The sequence below is a fragment of the Mustelus asterias genome, chromosome 11 (assembly GCF_964213995.1).
Source record: "Mustelus asterias chromosome 11, sMusAst1.hap1.1, whole genome shotgun sequence".
In the NCBI taxonomy this organism is placed as follows: Eukaryota; Metazoa; Chordata; class Chondrichthyes; order Carcharhiniformes; family Triakidae; genus Mustelus; species Mustelus asterias.
The window spans coordinates 69,817,643-69,836,457 of record NC_135811.1 but is presented as its reverse complement, the minus strand read 5'-3'; the positions used below and the strand labels follow the sequence as shown (position 1 = coordinate 69,836,457).

The following is an 18,815-nucleotide window of genomic DNA, read 5'->3' as shown; positions in this document are numbered from 1 at the left end:
TACAAAAGTCTGAGGTCACATACCAACCGACTCAAGAATAGCTTCTTCCCTGCTGCCATCAGACTTTTGAATGGACCTACCTTGATTTAAGTTCATCTTTCTCTACACCCTAGCTATGACTGTAACACTGCATTCTGCACTCTCTCATTTCCTTCTCTATGAACTGTATGCTTGGTCTGTACAGTATGCAAGAAACAATACTTTTCACTGTATACTAATACATGTGACAATTAATCTAATCAAATGACAGAAGACTGCTTTAGTGACTGGAAGCCAGTGTCCAGTGGCGTACTACAGGGATCAGTGTTGGGCTCCCTATTATTCGTCATTTATATAAATGACCGTGATGACTATGTGGGGGATAGGATTAATAAGTTTGTGGGTGACGCAAGGATTGGACGGGTGGTTAAGTGAGTTGGAGTGTCTTGGGCAACAAGAAAATATAGATGAAATGGTCAAATGGGCAGATAAGTGGCAGGTGGAATTTAACCCTAAAAAGTGTGAGGTGATACACTTTGGAAGAAGTAATTTGGCAAGAAAGTACTCAATGAATGGTTGGACACTAGGAAGTTCTGTGGAACGAAGGGCCCTTGGCGTATTTGTCCACACATCTCTGAAAGCAGGTTATGTTAGTAGGGTGGTGAAAAAGGCATATGGGACACTTGCTTTTATCAATCGAGGCATAGATTACAAAAGCAGGGAAGTCATATCGGAATTGTATAGAACTTTGGTGAGGCTACAGCTGGAGTACTGTGTGCAGTTCTGGTCGCCACATTATCGGAAGGATGTGATTGCACTGGAGGGGGTGCAGAGTAGATTCACCAGGATGCTGCCTGGGATGGGACATTCAAGTCATGAAGAAAGGTTGCGTGGACTTGGGTTGTTTTCGTTGGAGCAGAGAAGACTGAGGGGTGACCTGATCGAGGTGTACAAGATTATGAGGGACATGGGCAGGGTGTCGAAGGAGCAGCTGTTCCCTTAGTTGAAGGGTCAGTCATGAGGGGACATAGGTTCAAGGTGATGAGCAGGAGGTTTAGGGGGGATGCGAGGAAAAACGTTTTTACCCAGAGGGTGGTGATGGTCTGGAATGCGCTACCTGGGAGGGTGGTAGAGGTGGGTTACCTCCCATCCTTTAGAAAGTACCTGGGTGAACACTTGGCACGCCATAACATTCAGGCTATGGTCCAAGTGCTGGCAGGTGGGATTAGATGGGAGTTCAGGTATTTCTAATATGTCGGTGCTGACTCAATGAGCCAAAGGGCCTCTTCTGCGCTATATGATTCTATGCAACATACTGAATTTTTTTAGCATTTGTTACCATTTCCTCAATAATGGACTCGAGCATTGTTTCCAACAACTGATATCAGGCTAACTGGCCTGTGGTCCCTGTTTATTATCTCCCTCCTTTTGAATAACAGTGTTTGCTAACCTCTAATTGCTTGGACTATTCCAGAATCTAGGGAAGTTTCAAAGATCAAAACCAATGCATCCTCAACTCTGCAACCGCCTCCTTTAGAATCCTTGGTGACAGGCCCAGGGGATTTATCAACTTTTAGTGACATTAATTTCTCCAGTGCGAAATCTTTAATATTAATGACTTTAGGTATGGTATGAAGGAAACAGAACACTGCAATTATCAACAAACATCCCCACTTCTGACCTTTCTGATCGAGAGAAGATCGTTGATGAAGCAACTGAAGATGGTTGTGCCTAGGATCTAGGTTGATCCCTTTGGAGCTCCTACAGCAAATATAACATAGGAAATGGCTACAGTATGGGCCATTCAGTCCACCGTGTCTGCTCCATCAATCAGTAAGGTTGTTGCAGATCTGTTCATGGCCTTGCTTTCCTGCCCGCTCTCTTGCCTCCCTTATAGATCAAAACGCTGTCTAATTCAGTGCTGAATATATTCAATAACCCAGCCTCCACCGCTGTCTGGAATGGAGCATTCCAAAGAATATGACCCTCTGAGAAGAAATTCCTCATTTCCATCTTAAATGAATGACTCCTTATTCTGAAATTGTTTCCTAGTTCTTGACTTGCCCTTGAGGAGCAAAATCCTCTTGGCTTCTACCCTGTCAAGGCCCCTTGTTCTAATAAAATAACTTTCATTCTTCTAAACTTGGAGTGTAGAACCAGCCTGTTCAACCTTTCCAGGAATTGGCATAGTAAATGTTTTTTGTTGCAAGTATATCTGTCTTCAAATGTGAAGTCCAAAAATTACATGTAGTATTCTGGGTGTGATCTCACCAATAATGTAGCAAGACATCTACTACAGTCCTAGTTATTTGATTTACCAGAACACTGATCCCTACATGGTTCACCTAAAGCTGTCCCAATGGTACAGCTCCCACTTTTCCCCAGTACTGGTGCCAGTACCCCATGAATTGAAACCCATTTCTCCCATATTGAACTTTGAGCCACGCATTCAACTTTCTGATCTTATTTATCCTATGCCAATTTGCTCATGGCTTGAGTAGTGATCCAGTGATTTTAACTTTTATAGATTTTTTGAAACATGTAACCCAAGCTGCTCATTCTCAGCAGAACCGCTTTCTTTGTCCTACCTATGTCGTTGTTACCCGCATGGACCACAACTGGATCCTTCTCCCATACAAGTTTCTTGCTAGCTAACGCCAAGAAGGTGTCATTATCCTTCACACCCTATCCTTTGAAACCCGCGCTCTTGGCTGCAGAGGACGGTGTCTATCCCCTACTACTACATTAATTTTTATTTCGTGGTGCAGTGATTGTTCATCCTCCCTGCAGTCCTGCTCTCATCCACACAGGCTGCTGCAAGAGCCTCAAAGCTATTGGATGATTGCAAAGATTAATGCTCCCTCAGTGATACCTTCTGATCTCCACACCTGTGTGACATAGGGTAACATTCTTCTGCCTCTGATCTGTAGTATTTAGCCCAAAGGGATGTGACTGCCTCCAGGACCAAAATGTCCAGGTAAGTTTTCCCTTCCCTGAAACATCCTAGTGGCTGAAACTCAGACTCCAGCTCATCAACTCTGAGACAGAGTTCCTCAAGCTGCACTCACTGCAGTTGTTGTTGCGGACCCCATTGGTGTCCACCAGCACCCACATGCTACAGCTGCAACACATCATCTCCCCTGCCAGCTATATTGTATAATATTTGACTAATTCGTTTTGAGTTTTGAAACATGACTCAACAATTATGTGCAGTCATATTAATGATAAATGGTTTTCCTGAGACTGTGATTAACCTTCAACCATCACAACCATTTCCATTTGTGCTAGGTATGATTCCAATCAGTGGAGACCTGCAATCTCCATTGACTCCTCATAGAGTCATAATGGCACAGAAGGAAACCATTGGACCCATTGAGTCAATGTCGGTCTCTGTTGAACAGTCCAGTCATTCCCATTCCCCGCTCTATCCTCCTAGCCCCAAAAGTTTCTCCTTCAAGTGCCTGTCCATTTTCCATAAATGTGTGTATTCTGGCCCTTAGGATCAGTTTTCCTTTGTGTATCTTAGCTAAACCTGTTATAATCTTGTACATTTCTATCAATCTCCTCTCAATCTCCTGTGCTCCAAGCAGAACAACCCAGCTTCTTTGGCCTAACTTTGTAGCTAAAATCCCTCATCCCTGAAACCATTCTTGTCAATCTCCTTTGCACCCTCTCAAGAACCCTTATATCTTTGAAGTGTGGTGATCAGAACTGGACACAATTCTCTAGTTGTGGCCTCTAATCAGAAATGTATACAAGTGCAACATAACGCTTTTGTACTCAATGCCTCTAATTATGAAGTCCAAGATCCCAGATGTTTTGCTAATTACTCTCTCAATAAGTCCTTCCACTTGTTTTAATAGGCTGCTTGGACCATACTGTCAAATGCTGCCTTGAACAGTCACTCTTGCCTCCCCGCTAGGATTCAGCTCTTTTGTCTGTGATTGGACCAAGGCTATAATGAGGCTTGAAGCTAAATCACCTTGCTGAAACTCAGACTGTGCATCGATGATCAGGTTATTCTTGAGTAAGTGGTAGTGCTTGTCGATGGTGACTTCAGTCACGATGTCTGGGAGTTGACTGGTCTGGTTGCATTTGTTTTGTGGAGAGGACATAGCTGGGCAATTTGGTGCTAATAGTGTAGCTGTACTTGAACATCTTGGCTAGACTTTGGACTAGATCTGGAACACAAGTCTTAGCAATGTAAGTTGTTGGAGCTGTTGTCATATCCTGTGCCCTGAACAGTTTCATGTGGAGTGAATCAAAGAACGAAGAAAATTGCAGCACAGGAACAGGCTCTTCGGCCTTCCAAGCCTGCACCGACCATGCTGTCCAACTGAACTAAAACCCCCTACCCTTCCGGGGACCATATCCCTCTATTCCCATCCTATTCATGTATTTGTCAAGACGCCCCTTAAAAGTCACTATCATATCTGCTTCCGCACCCACCACCCTCTGTGTAAAAAAAACTTGCCTCGTACATCTCCTTTAAACCTATGCCCCCTAGTACTTGACTGTTCCACCCTGGGAAAATACTTCTGACTATCCACTCTGTCCATGCCACTCATAATCTTGTAGACTTCTGTCAGATTGCCCCTCAACCTCCGTCGTTCCTGTGAGAACAAATCAAGTTTCTCCAACCTCTCCTCATAGCTAATGCCCTAATACCAGGCAACATCTTAGTAAATCTTTTCTGTACCCTCTCCAATTCCTTCTGGTAGTGTGGCAACCAGAATTGAACATTATATTCCAAGTGTGGCCTAACCAAGGCTCTATAAAGCTGCAACATGACTTGCCAATTTTTAAATTCAGTGCCCTGGCTGATGAAGGTAAGCATGCCATATGCTTTCTTGACTACCTTCTCCACCAGCATTGCCACTTTCAGTGACCTGTGTACCTGTACACCCAGATCCCTTTGCCTATCAATAGGGTTCTGCTATTTACTGTATATTTCCCATCTGTATTAGACCTTCCAAAATGCATTGCCCCACATTTGTCTGGATTAAACTCCATCTGCCATCTCTCCGCCCAAGCCTCCAACCGATCTATGTCCTGCTGTATCCTATGACGGTCCTCATCGCGATCCGCAATTCTACCAAACTTTGTGTTGTCCGCAAACTTACTAATCAAACCAGTTACATTTTCCTCCAAATCATCTATATATATATATTACAAACAGCAAAGGTCCCCAGCACTGATCCCTGAGGAACGCCACTTGTCACAGCCCTCCATTCAGAAACGCACCCTTCCACTGCTACCCTCTGACTTCTATGACTGAGCCAGTTCTGTATCCACCTTGTCAGCTCACGTCTGATCCCATGAGACTTCACCTTCTGCACCAGTCTACCATGAGGGACCTTGTCAAAGGCCTTACTGAAGTCCATGTAGACAACATCCACTGCCCTATCCTCAATCATCTTCGTCACTTGCTCGAAAAACTCGATCAAGTTAGTGAGACATGGATATCTGCTCTTTTTTTTAATAACCACAAAGACCAAAAGAGGTCAGCGAAGGAAATCCGCACACAACAATCATATCCACAACTTCCTGTTTTTCAAGGAATCGACCTTGACACACAAATGCATCCACCAATATTGGGTAAAGTTAATAAACAAAAACCAATAAAAGTAGGCAGTGCAATGATATGCTTTCCTTTGACAATGCACCTCAGTTGTTACAGTTCCTACATCCTATGTTCCATTAAGCCTGCTCCACAGTGAAGTGATAGACTGGCTTACTGTATTCTCAAAATACTGCCTGTGTGTAGGAGACAACATTTTCTTGCACAATAGAAATGTCAATCAAGATTACCCTGCACCAAAGCAAACTTGCTGCTGATGATTGGTCTGGTGTTGGACTTGCAATCAGTGAGCCGTACATTTCCTTGAATGAGGTTGTGACGCATTGTGCAGAGCACCATCAGTAAAAAGGAATTAGGTACAGAACTTTGAACAACTCAACCCTATAATATCTGATATTTCTTGGTAATTTGCCAAATGCTGCACGATTTGGAGAAATAACATGAAAAAGCATTTTTGTGAGAACATTTGAGTTGAAGGAATGTTATAGAACACATAACACTGTCTACACAAAGCTGTTTGCACTCTGCTCTTTAGGAGAAAGATTAATCAGACATTTATACAGAACACTTTCCGTCCCCTGGGCATCCCAAAGTGTTCCAGAGTCAATAGCTTATATTTTGAGTAGTCATGGTTGTTCTATCAGGAAACATGGGCAGTGTACACAGTACAATCCCACAAACTGCAATTTGATTTCAGCCCCGACCCCTGCACTCCGGGAGTGTCTACAGGAGATCAGGCTGTGAAGACCAGTTTCTCATGTCAGGAGTTTTGCTCACCAATTACTGCAGCGATATGGAAAGCAGATTTAACAGCATAAGCAGCATCACAAAAGTATCCAATTCTGGCTCAAAGACACCAGGATCCAAATCAAAATGCAAAATATGTCTCCACATACAGGTGTTTGCATATTTCGAAACACGGTCACTGTATATGCAACAGTGCCAAATCCAATGTGAATGTTAGGACACAACTAACAAAAGAAGGGGGCTCCAAGAACATTCCCACCCTCAACAATGTTGCAGCCAGCTTGCAAGAGTAAAAGACAAGGCTGAAGCATCTGTAACCATCTTCAGTCAATTTGTTTAAGAAGGGTAGCAAGGATAATCCAGGTAATTACAGGCCGGGAGCCTGATGTCAGTGGTAGGGAAATTATTGGAGAGGATTCTTGGAGACAGGATTCACTTCCACTTGGAAATAAGTTGATTTATTAGTGAGAGGCAACATGGTTTTGTTAGTGAGACACGAGTGTTTGATGGGGACAGTGTAAAGGGAGCTTTACTCTGTATCTAACCCCGTGCTGTAGTAGTCCTGGGAGTGTTTGATGGGATAATGTAGACTAGAGGGAGCTTTACTCTGTATTTAACCCTGAGTTGTATCTGCCCTCGGTATGTTTGATTGCATTGAATCATAGAATGATTTTAGTACAGTAGGCACTCATTTGGCCTGTCTTGTCCAAGCCAGCTCTTTGAGTTATCCATTCCCCTGCTATTCCCATCATCCTGCACAATATTTTTGTTTGAAGCTACGATTGAATCTGTTCATCTTTCAGATGGATCAGAACTAATTGGATTTAGTTTTTCTGCCAGTCAATTTCATCTGTTTTCTGCCGCTGTTATAAATATTTTGCATTAACTTCAGATAAGGATGCATCTTTGTAAATTCATCTTTGTAAATTCATCTTTGTAAATTCATCTTTGTAAATTCATCTTTGTAAATTCATCTTTGTAAATTCATCTTTGTAAATTAGAAATCATAGAAACCCTACAGTGCAGAAGGAGGCCATTCGGCCCATCGAGTCTGCACCAACCACAATCCCACCCAGGCCCTACCCCCACATATTTACCCGCTAATCCCTCTAACCTACGCATCTTAGGATTCTAAGGGGCAATTTTTAACCTGGCCAATCAACCTAACCCGCACATCTTTGGACTGTGGGAGGAAACCGGAGCACCCGGAGGAAACCCACGCAGACACGAGGAGAATGTGCAAACTTCACACAGACAGTGACCCGAGCCGAGAATCGAACCCAGGACCCTGGAGCTGTGAAGCAGCAATGCTAACCACTGTGCTACCGTGCCGCCCCGAATTCATCTTTGTAAATTCATCTTTGTAAATTCATCTTTGTAAATAGCTGTCTTGTGCAGTATCCTTCAAAGATTTGTGGAGATGAGATACTCTGATCTCCATCCCACATTAAAATTGTATTGTTTAGTTTATGTTGCATCTCCTCATTCACAATCTGTGTTGAATTTCATCTGCCGTTTGTTTGCAAGTTTCACCAGTTGTCAATGTCATCCTGAACCCGGCTGCTATCCCCTGCCCACCCCTCCCCCCTCCATTGCTTTTTTAAAATCCTTCCATGGGGTGTGGGTATTGCGGTTAGGTCATTTGTTGCCCATCTCTAATATCCCTTGAGAAGGTGTGGGGTGGTGAACTGCCTCCTTGAACTGTTGCTGTCTATGCAGGGATGTACTTCTGAGGCTTTATAAAGCACTGGTTAGGCCCCATTTGGAGTACTGTGAGCAACTTTGGGCCCCACACCTCAGGAAGGACATACTGGCACTGGAGCGGGTCCAGCGGAGATTCACACGGATGATCCCAGGAATGGTAGGCCTGACATACGATGAACGTCTGAGGATCGTGGGATTATATTCATTGGAGTTTAGGAGGTTGAGGGGAGATCTAATAGAAACTTACAAGATAATGAACGGCTTAGATAGGATGGACGTAGGGAAGTTGTTTCCATTAGCAGGGGAGACTAGGACGCGGGGGCACAGCCTTAGAATAAAAGGGAGTCACTTTAGAACAGAGATGAGGAGAAATTTCTTCAGCCAGAGGGTGGTAGGTCTGTGGAATTCATTGCCACAGAGGGCTGTGGAGGCCGAGACGTTGAGCGTCTTCAAGACAGAAATTGATAAATTCTTGATTTCTCGAGGAATTAAGGGCTATGGGGAGAGAGCGGGTAAATGGAGTTGAAATCAACCATGATTGAATGGTGGAGTGGACTCGATGGGCCGAATGGCCTTACTTCCGCTCCTATGTCTTATGGTCTTATCTGATACAGGTACACCAACAGAGCTGTTGGGGAGAGAGCTCCATGACTTTGACCCAGTGACAGTGCAGGAAAGGTAATATATTTCCAAGTTGGGATGGTGTATGACTTGCAGAGGAACTTTTAGGTGGTGGCATCTGCTCCCTGCATCTCGGTGGTAGAGTCTGAGACTTGGCAAGATGCTGCTGTGCATCTTGTAGATGGGAAACGGCAGCTACTGCATTGGTGGTGGAGGGAGTGAATGTTTAAGTTGGTGGATGGGGAGGCAGTCAAGCAGGTTACTTGTCCTGGATGGTGTTAAACTTGTGTTGTTGGAGCTGCACTCATCTAGGCAAGTTGAGAGTTTCCATCACACTCCTGACTTTATAGATGGTGGACAGGTTGTGGGGGGTCAGGAGGTGAATTACTCGCCACAGGATTCCTAGCCTCTAACCTGTTCTTCTAGCCACAGTATCTATTTGGCTAGTCCAGTTCAACTTCTGGTCAATGGTGTTAGGGACCAGATCAGAAACTTCCAAGGTATATTGTGGAGTTGACCTAGACCCCAACCTTTTTTGCTTTTGTTAAGTGCGAGCATAAGGTGCTTTGTTCCAGGTGTGATTCTATTAACCCACTAGAAAGCTTTTATTAAAACAAACTTTATTTAACAACAGTTAAAATGTAACAAAAATAGTTAGCATAACTCACCAACTGAAATCTTTAAACATGACAAGATATTCTTAACAGCTAGCTATCTCTATAGTTCCAATTTAAGAAATATCCCCACAGATATGCATTCCCCTTCAGAATCAGTTAGCAGAAAAATAGATATGCTCACGTGGGTGCTACATTTCCAGCCTTTTAATCCCTCTGGACAGAGATACAGAAAGATGTGTCTGCCTTCTGACTCCCATGCAGCATCCTCCAGAGAAAGATCTAACTTCCAGCAGCAGAACTTCAGAGAAAAAACATATTTTCTGGCAGGTTCCAGTCTTCCATTTCCAGAGAAAGAAAGAAAGAGACAGAGAGCTACTTTTCTCAAAAGATCCCAAGCAGTTCAGGAGAGATTTTAGAATATACTTCTACACGCAGAGAGTGGTGGAGGCTTTGAACTCTCTTCCTCAAACGGTGGTGAATGCTGGTTCAATTGTTAGGTTTAAGTCTGAGATGGACAATCTTTTATTGAGCAGGGTATCAAGGGATATGTGTTTAGGGCACGAACTTGGAGTTAGGCTACAGATCAACCATGATCTTACTGAATGGCAGAGCGGGCTCGAGGAGCTGAAGGGCCTCCTATGTTCCTAACTGAGGAGTTCCAAATGGTGCTGAACACCATACAATCATCAGTGAACATCGCTACTTCTGATTTTGTACTATTTCAGGCAAAACAAGTAAACTGCAAATTACTTCTGGCCTTGTGATGGAAGGAAAGTCACTAATGAAGCTGCTCAAGAAGGTTGGACCGAGCACACATTCCTGAGGAACCCCTGCAGTGATGTCCTGGGACTGAGACGGTTGACCTACTACCACAACCATCTTCTTTATTTCAAGAGCTTATCATCTGTGAACTTTAAAACTGTTCCTTGTGATCCAAATCCAGCCATTTTTACAAAAAGACCTTTATAGCTTGACTTTTCTCCCTTTTTCTAAAATGGTGGTTTAACTTATGCTGTCCTCTTTTGCACAACCTCTACATCGAAGAGGATGAGAAGATTGTGGCCTGAACCTCTGCAATTTACTCCATTACAGCCACTGCAGCATAGGATGCATCAGGTGTCTTATTCCAGAAAGCAAGTTGCTGCAGGATTGAACTAGAGCCAACCCTTTACATACTTTGTAAGCTTTTATTTGCAGAGATATACATCAAAACATATACTTCTAAATAACCACTGCTATATATAGGAGCACAAATGAATCCCGAGTTAATGCCCATCATCAGAATACAATTAAACACTTATTTAAGGTACTGTTAACAATCTGGACTGGGTGACATTTACTTCGAGTACTGCCAACCTTTGAAGTTCACCTACTCAATGTATCTCTCATCCAGTATTGCTAACACCAGCTTTACTGCTGTATTGTCAACATCCTCTTCATTGGTGAAGACAATTGCAAAGCACTCATTTGCGATCTCAGCCAAGCCCTCTGAGAAGAAGAGCATGAAGTACTTTTGGTCCTTAATTTACCCAGCTTTTCCTTACTACCAGCTTACTAATTATATGTTCAAAAATCTTTTGGGGTTCTATTTTTGTTGGCTGCTAAACTATTTTTGTACTCTTGTTCCTTTTTTAGACTTTCTCTGCTTGTGTATTCAGCTAGATTCTCTATTATGGACCTTGTATTTGACTTGAGGCTCCTTTTTCTATCTGATTGTAATCTATATCTTTAGCTATCCAGGCCACTCTAGCTTTCAATGCTTTTTCTTTCCCCCTCATTGGAATGTGTTTGCCATAGAGTTATAGAGATTTACAGCATGGAAACAGGCCCTTTGGCCCAACTTGTCCATGCTACCCTTTTCTTTAAACCACAAAGCTAGTCCCAATTGTCCACGTTTATAGAACATAGAACATAGAACATTACAGCGCAGAACAGGCCCTTCGGCCCACGATGTTGCACCGACCAGTTAAAAAAAAAAACTGTGACCCTCCAACCTAAACCAATTTCTTTTCGTCCATGAACCTATCTACGGATCTCTTAAACGCCCCCAAACTAGGCGCATTTACTACTGATGCTGGCAGGGCATTCCAATCCCTCACCACCCTCTGGGTAAAGAACCTACCCCTGACATCGGTTCTATAACTACCCCCCCTCAATTTAAAGCCATGCCCCCTCGTGCTGGATTTCTCCATCAGAGGAAAAAGGCTATCACTATCCACCCTATCTAAACCTCTAATCATCTTATATGTTTCAATAAGATCCCCTCTTAGCCGCCGCCTTTCCAGCGAAAACAATCCCAAATCCCTCAGCCTCTCCTCATAGGATCTCCCCTCCATACCAGGCAACATCCTGGTAAACCTCCTCTGCACCCTCTCCAAAGCCTCCACATCCTTCCTGTAATGTGGGGACCAGAACTGCACACAGTACTCCAAGTGCGGCCGCACCAGAGTTGTGTACAGTTGCAACATAACGCTACGACTCCTAAATTCAATCCCCCTACCAATAAACGCCAAGACACCATATGCCTTCTTAACAACCTTATCTACTTGATTCCCAACTTGGTAGCACAAGCTTTTGAAGCGCCGCTCCTGATGAAGGAGCAGCACTCTGAAAGCTCATGCTACCAAATAAATCTGTTGGACTTTAACCTGGTGTTGTGAGACTACTTACTGTGCCTTAAACCTATGCCCTCTAGTTTTAGACTCCCCTACCTTTGGAAAAAGATGTTGGCTCTCTAGCTGATCTGTGCCCCTCATAAATTTTATAGACCTCTATAAGATCGCCCCTAAGCCTCCTACGCTCCAGGGAAAAAAGTCCCAGTCTATCCAGCCTCTCCTTATAACTCGAACTATCGAGTCCCGGTAGCATCCTAGTAAATCTTTTCTGCATTCTTTCTAGGTTAATTCTATAATAGGGTGAACAGAACTACACAAGTTCTGAGTGTGGCCTTATCAATGTCTTGTACAGCTTCAACAAGATGTCCCAACTCCTGTATTCAATGTTCTGACCAAGGGAACCAAGCATGCCTTCTTCACCACTCTGTCCACCTATGACTTCACTTTCAAGGAGCTCTGATCCTGTATCCCTAGATCTCCCTGTTCTGTAACTCTCCCCAACACCCTACCATTAACTGAGTAAGTCCTGCCCTGGTTCGATCTACCAAAATGCATCACCTCACATTTATCTAAATTAAACTCCATCTGCCATTCATCAACCCGTTGGCCCAATACATCAAGATCCCGTTGCAATCCTAGATAACCTTCACTGTCCACTATGCCATCAATCTTGGTGTCATCTGCACACGTACTAACCGCGTCTCCTAAATTCTCATCCAAATCATTAATATAAATGACAAATAACAGTGGACCCAGCACCGATCCCTGAGGCACACCGCTGGTCACAGGCCTCCAGTTTGAAAAACAACCCCCTACAACCACCTGGCTTCTGTCATCAAGCCAATTTTGTATCCATTTGGATACCTCACCCTGGATCCCATGAGATTTAACCTCATTCAACAACCCACCATGCGGTACCTTGTCAAAAGCCTTGCTAAAGTCCATGTAGACAACATCAACTGCACTGCCCTCATCTACCTTCCTGGTTACCCCTTCAAAAAACTCAATCAAATTTGTAAGACATGATTTTCCACTCACAAAGCCATGCTGACTGTCCCTAAATGTTCTTGCTTCTCTAAATGCCTGTAGATCCTTCTCTCAGAATACCTTCTAACAATTTACCCACTACAGACGTTAGGCTCATTGGTCTGTAGTTCCCAGGCTTTTCCCTGCAGCCCTTAAACAAAGACACAACATTTGCCACCCTCCAATCTTCAGGCACCTCACCTGTGGCTGTCGGTGATTCAAATATCTCTGCTAGGGGACCCGCAATTTCCTCCCTGGCCTCCCACAACGTCCTAGGATACATTTCATCAGGTCCCGGGGATTTATCTACCTTGATGTGCTTTAAGATTTCCAGCACCACCTCCACTGTAATATGTACACTCCCCAAGACATCACTATTTATTTCCCCAAGTTCCCTAACATCCATGCCATTCTCAACGGTAAATACAGATGAGAAATATTCATTTAGGATCACCCATCTCTTGTTTTGCTTCATCCTCGTGCCCATACCCTGGTGGAAGAAGTTTTAATCTGTATCTAATCTGAGCTGCATTAGGAAAATGACTTGGGTGATGGAAGAAATAGGAAGGTTTTATTCTCGTGTCCTGAATAGGATGCAGTTGTATGGAATCTATCCAATCCCCCATTTAATTTGAGGAATTAAATGGGGGAGGAGGTGGTTAAGAAGGCGTATGGTGTGCTGGCCTTTATCAATCGAGGGATTGAGTTTAGGGGTCCGGGGATAATGATGCAGCTATATAAGACCCTCGTCAGACCCCACTTGGAGTACTGTGCTCAGTTCTGGTCGCCTCATTACAGGAAGGATGTGGAAAAGATTGAAAGGGTGCAGAGGAGATTTACAAGGATGTTGCCTGGATTGAGTGGCATGCCTTATGAGGATAGGCTGAGGGAGCTCTGTCTTTTCTCCTTGGAGAGATGTAGGATGAGAGGAGACCTAATGGAGGTATATAAGATGTTGAGAGGCATAGATCGGGTGGACTCTCAGAGGCTTTTTCCCAGGGTGGAAATGGCTGCTACGAGAGGACACAGGTTTAAGGTGCTGGGGGGGGTAGGTACAGGGGAAATGTTAGGGGGAAGTTTTTCACAGAGGGTGGTGGGCGAGTGGAATCGGCTGCCGTCAGTGGTGGTGGAGGCAAACTCAATAGGGTCTTTTAAGAGACTCCTGGATGAGTACATGGGACTTAATAGGATGGAGGGTTATAGGTAGGCCTAAAAGGTAGGGATATATTCGGCACAACTTGTGGGGCCGAAGGGCCTGTTTTGTGCTGTAGTTTTCTATGTTTCTAATGTGGTGACATTGTTAGGATCTCGGATCAGAATCCCAAATTACACTATGAACAAGACTAGACCCCAATAATTTTTCTATTTTGGCATACATATGAAGATAGGATACTTCATAGGAGTGATTCCACTGACAAATTAGGGATCTTTTATAGTACACTAAACTTTATTTAATAACACAGTTTAAATGTAACTTAACAAATGAAGCAGCTTATCTGTTAGCAACTCAACGATATTTAAAAATGAAAGGAAACAACCTTAAGTCATCACTGTTTCAGTTCCAAAGAAGCAACATTCAAGTGCCATTTAAAATACAGTTAGCAACCATAAAAATACTTGCTGTAATGAATGTATGCCTTTCTGAAATTTATTTGCCATGATTCTGTACAGAATGTTTATCATAGAAATCATAGAAACCCTACAGTACAGAAAGAGGCCATTCAGCCCATCGGGTCTGCACCGACCACAATCCCTACCCCCATATCCCTACATATTTTACCCGCTAATCCCTCTAACCTACGCATTTCAGGACACTAAGGGGCAATTTTTTAGCATGGCCAATCAACCTAACCCGCACATCTTTGGACTGTGGGAGGAAACCGGAGCACCTGGAGGAAACCCACGCAGACACGAGGAGAATGTGCAAACTCCACACAGACAGTGACCCAAGCCGGGAATCGAACCTGGGTCCCTGGAGCTGTGAAGCAGCAGTGCTAACCACTGTGCTACCGTGCCGCCCATCAAAACAAGTTTACTAGTTCCTTCCATTTTTATCGGAGCCATTTTGACTGGATCCAGCAGCACACGATTGTTATTGCAGCAACATAATTGGTCTTAATTGATGTCATTTTTGTTTTGATCTGAAATAATGCAGAGTTCTGTTGTTTTGTTTTCCCCTGGGATATTGCAGAGTGAGGCTTGATTAGGTTGATTGACTGGTAAGGTGATATGACTGGGCTCTCTCAGATCTGGAGACTGGAATCTGGGAGGAAATAAATCTTTCTCCTGAGGCTCTGTTGTCTGGAAGGGGAGCTTTCTCTGGAAGTTGCTGCATGTTAATTAGAAGACACATGTCTTGATCACTTTCCAGAAGTGTCAAAAGGCTGGAAATCAAGAACCTACAGAAGCATCTTTGGTTTCTGTGCTAACTGGTTCTAAAGAAGGGATTTATGTCTATGGAGGATATTGCTAAATTGGAACAATAGAGAAAGCTGGCTATTAAGAATTGTACTTTGTCATGTTTGAGTATTTTTATTGGTCAAAGTTATGTTAATTATTTTTTGTTATATTCTAACTGTGTTCTTAAATGAGGTTTGTTTTGATGGAAGCTTCTTAGTGGGTCACTTGAGTCATACCTGGAGTGAAACGCCTTATGCTCATCATAATGTCAAAATCAAATGTGAAAGTTAGGGTCTAGGCTAACTTCATAAAATATCTTGGGGTTTCTGATCTGACCCTTAACAAGTGTGCACAGTCTTGAAGCTTTCAGAGAGAGTTTTGGAGCATCTTGCAGAAGCCTCTGTCTTCAAACAGTTCCCAGCCAGAACTGTAACTCTAAAAACTGCAAAAGCTTCTTTCTCTGTGTAGACCCATATTATCAAATGACCCTGTCAATCAGCCGAGTCAGAAATGCCAGGGGAACTTCTTGTATAAGCAAAAGCCCATTAGTTCTATCAAAGTAACCCATTTCTAGTTAAAATGAGTTGTTAACTTACTTTCACTACCTTTGAGCTAAATGTTTTCCAGACACACCAGCTGCCTAGACAATAAAGCTGGATTTTTAAACTTTCCCCTTAAACATAAAAAACTATATATATTGCATGACTATCATCATAACATTAACTCCAAATGTTTACCCCCAGTGATGGGTTGGACCCTCGTTATTGAGAGAGAGCTGATGGGTAATTGCAGAGAACAGGCCTCCCATCCTCTTGACACATTGAGGGAAGTCATTTTGCAAAGCATTTATTTGTGTACTAACCAGAGTTTGCTGTAGCAAGGTCTGTGCAAGTTAGCAAACTCTTTCATTGGTATGTTCATGGAACCTTTGTTAATTACCTTTGACTGTCCAGTGTATTCACACACGATGAGTGATGCAGATCCACTGTGAAGTCACTGTGTTTATATTGGTGCTCTGTTTCATACCAGATCTCTTAATGGCAGTGCCTGTTTGGTGACACACCAGCTTTTCCATGTCATTTTTGGTAAGTCCCATTTTATTTCAATATTTGCATTGATGTAAATTATGTGAAGTACTAACTGTTTCATTAGCTTGAGCTTGATCAAGGGCTGATTGATGGTTTAAAAAAAAGCCATTGTGAGCCAGTTAACATGTGATTGAATGCAGGACGAGTGATTCTGGAGAATTTTTATAAAGCTGTGTCCTTTAGTGAGTGTTTGCTGTGTAGTTTCAGCTTTTAACATTGAAACTAATGCAAAATAAATTGCCCCTAGATTTCACAGCTTAGGGTCAACGCTCCTTCCCATACAAGTTAAAAATACTCTGCTGTTCAGCTCAAGACTAGAAGTCTCCCTCCTGCACCTTATGCCAACCCCCTTCATTCCAGCACTGGCACCTGCTTGACTGCTCATTGTCCAAGCGAGGGGCTGCAAGGATGTCTGTACCACCTGCACCATGCAAGGAACCAGTGACTGCTGTACGGGCCACTGTGTAATCCACTCTGATCACCATCAATGTGGCCCCCAAGCAACAGAAACAATGCTGCAGGAAATTCAATGCTGAGACACAGACCCTGATCAGAGAGCCCGATTCAACCAGCACCTCACTGCGAACCTGACGACTCTGTAACACAGTTGTCGAGTGTCTACAATGTCAAGAAACACTTGGTCACTCGACCAGGAAACACGAAGACCGGTTTGAGTGACTGAGAACTGATCAGCGAGGCCTTTCTGAACCAACAACCGAACTTGAGAGCAAGAAAGCCGTCTACAGGGGCTGAGGTCCATCAAAGAAACACGTGAATTAAAGAACAGATGGTGGGTGGAGAAAGCGCAGGAGAAACAGTTAACCGACAACCATGATGAGTGAGGTTTCTTCAGCTCAGTTAAGACCACCTATGACCCAAGACCCCACTCCACTGTTGGCTAAGAATGGAGAGGTGCTCATCAGGAACGGAGGCAGACAGCACTCGCTGGAAGGAGCACTTCAAAGACATCCTTAACAGAGGCTGTCTTCAATGTGAGCAACCTCTACTCCATCCCACGGCATGCCACCTGCCACCATGTCAGCACAACCCCAAACCTGCACAAAGTACAAAAGGAAAAGGCTGTCAACTGCTGAAGAACAACAAGCATCAGGAACAGATGGAATTCCTGCCAAAGCACTAAAACATGGTGGAGAAGCGCTATTGGCATGAATACATGACTTCAATTCCCTTATCTGGAAGGAGGAGAACATGCCAGATCCTGGAGATGCTGTAATTATGGCCATCTTCAAGAAAGGTGACAAGTCCAACATGACTGCAGTAACTACAGAGGAAATTCCCTGCTGTCGATCACAGTTAAGGTCATGGTAAGAGTGCCCCTTAATCATCACCTCCCTGTGGCTGAAGAGCTCCTCCCAGAGTTGCAATGTGGATTCTGCCCACTAGTTTTAAAAGTTTAAAAAAAGCTTCTGCTGCCTGCAGGTCAGATCCAAGGTCACGCCACCCTCTGTGATTGAGCTACGGGATGCCGATGTTGCTTTTACCTGCGCCCACCCTGAGGCTGTGCTCCAAGTCCTCATGCACAGCATAGCTCTTGCATTAAACATCCGTAAGACAAGGGTCCCCCAGACTATTATCAAAATCCGCAACAAGGCCTTGGACGACGTGGACCACTTTCCATACCTTGGGAGCTTACTGTCAACAAGGGCAGACAGTGATAAGGCTAACACTTGTGTGCCAGCGTGCCCTTCAGTTGCCTGAGGAAGAGTGTGGATCTAAGACCTGGCACCAAGCTCATAGTCTACAGAGCAGTCGTGATACTCATCCTTCCATATTGCACAGCAGGCACCTCAAAACCCTGGAGACTTTCCACCAGTGCTGTCTCCACAAGATCCTGCAGATCCATTGGCTGGATAGGTGCTCCAAAGTCAGTGTTGTCGCTCAGACCAACATCTCCAGCATCGAAGCATTGACCACACTCGACCAGCTCCGCTGGGTAGGGGCACATCGTTCACCTACCTGACACGAGACGACCAAAACGAGCACTATGCTCGGAGCTTAGGGAACCCCAGAAGAGCAAAGGGCATGCTTCAAGGACACCCTCAAACCTTCCTTGAAAAAGTACAACATCCTCACTGACACCTGGAAACCGCCTGAAGTGGAGGAAAAGCATCTGGAAGGAGCTGAACACTTCAGGTTTTATCACTGAAAGGAAGACTTCCTGATTCATCTGTTTCCAGATCCTTTGACTACAACCTACTTGAAATGTTGTAACTATTTACTTCAATGATACTTCTCTCAAACAAGATTTCCTGTCCTCACCGTTCTCAGATCAATTGAGGAGTAGTTTAATGAAGAGTTAACGGATCCCTCTGCGCATGTTCAATACACAAGTACTAAAGTTATACTTGAATCATTCATGATTGCTGTTTTCTCAGCCACTTATTTCTTGGCTGAAACATTTATTTCAGATACTGTA

The 18,815-nt window shown here is 43.8% G+C and overlaps 1 protein-coding gene across 1 annotated transcript in view; it reads left to right on the top strand.

The window, feature by feature from the left end:
- Nucleotides 1-18,815, top strand: part of strada (STE20 related adaptor alpha) — a 98,407-nt gene that overhangs the window by 9,942 nt on the left and 69,650 nt on the right. Inside the window, exon 2 of the mRNA XM_078222938.1 lies at nt 16,320-16,375. The gene's annotated coding sequence lies outside the window, so the exon portion shown is untranslated. The remainder of the gene's footprint in view (nt 1-16,319; nt 16,376-18,815) is intronic.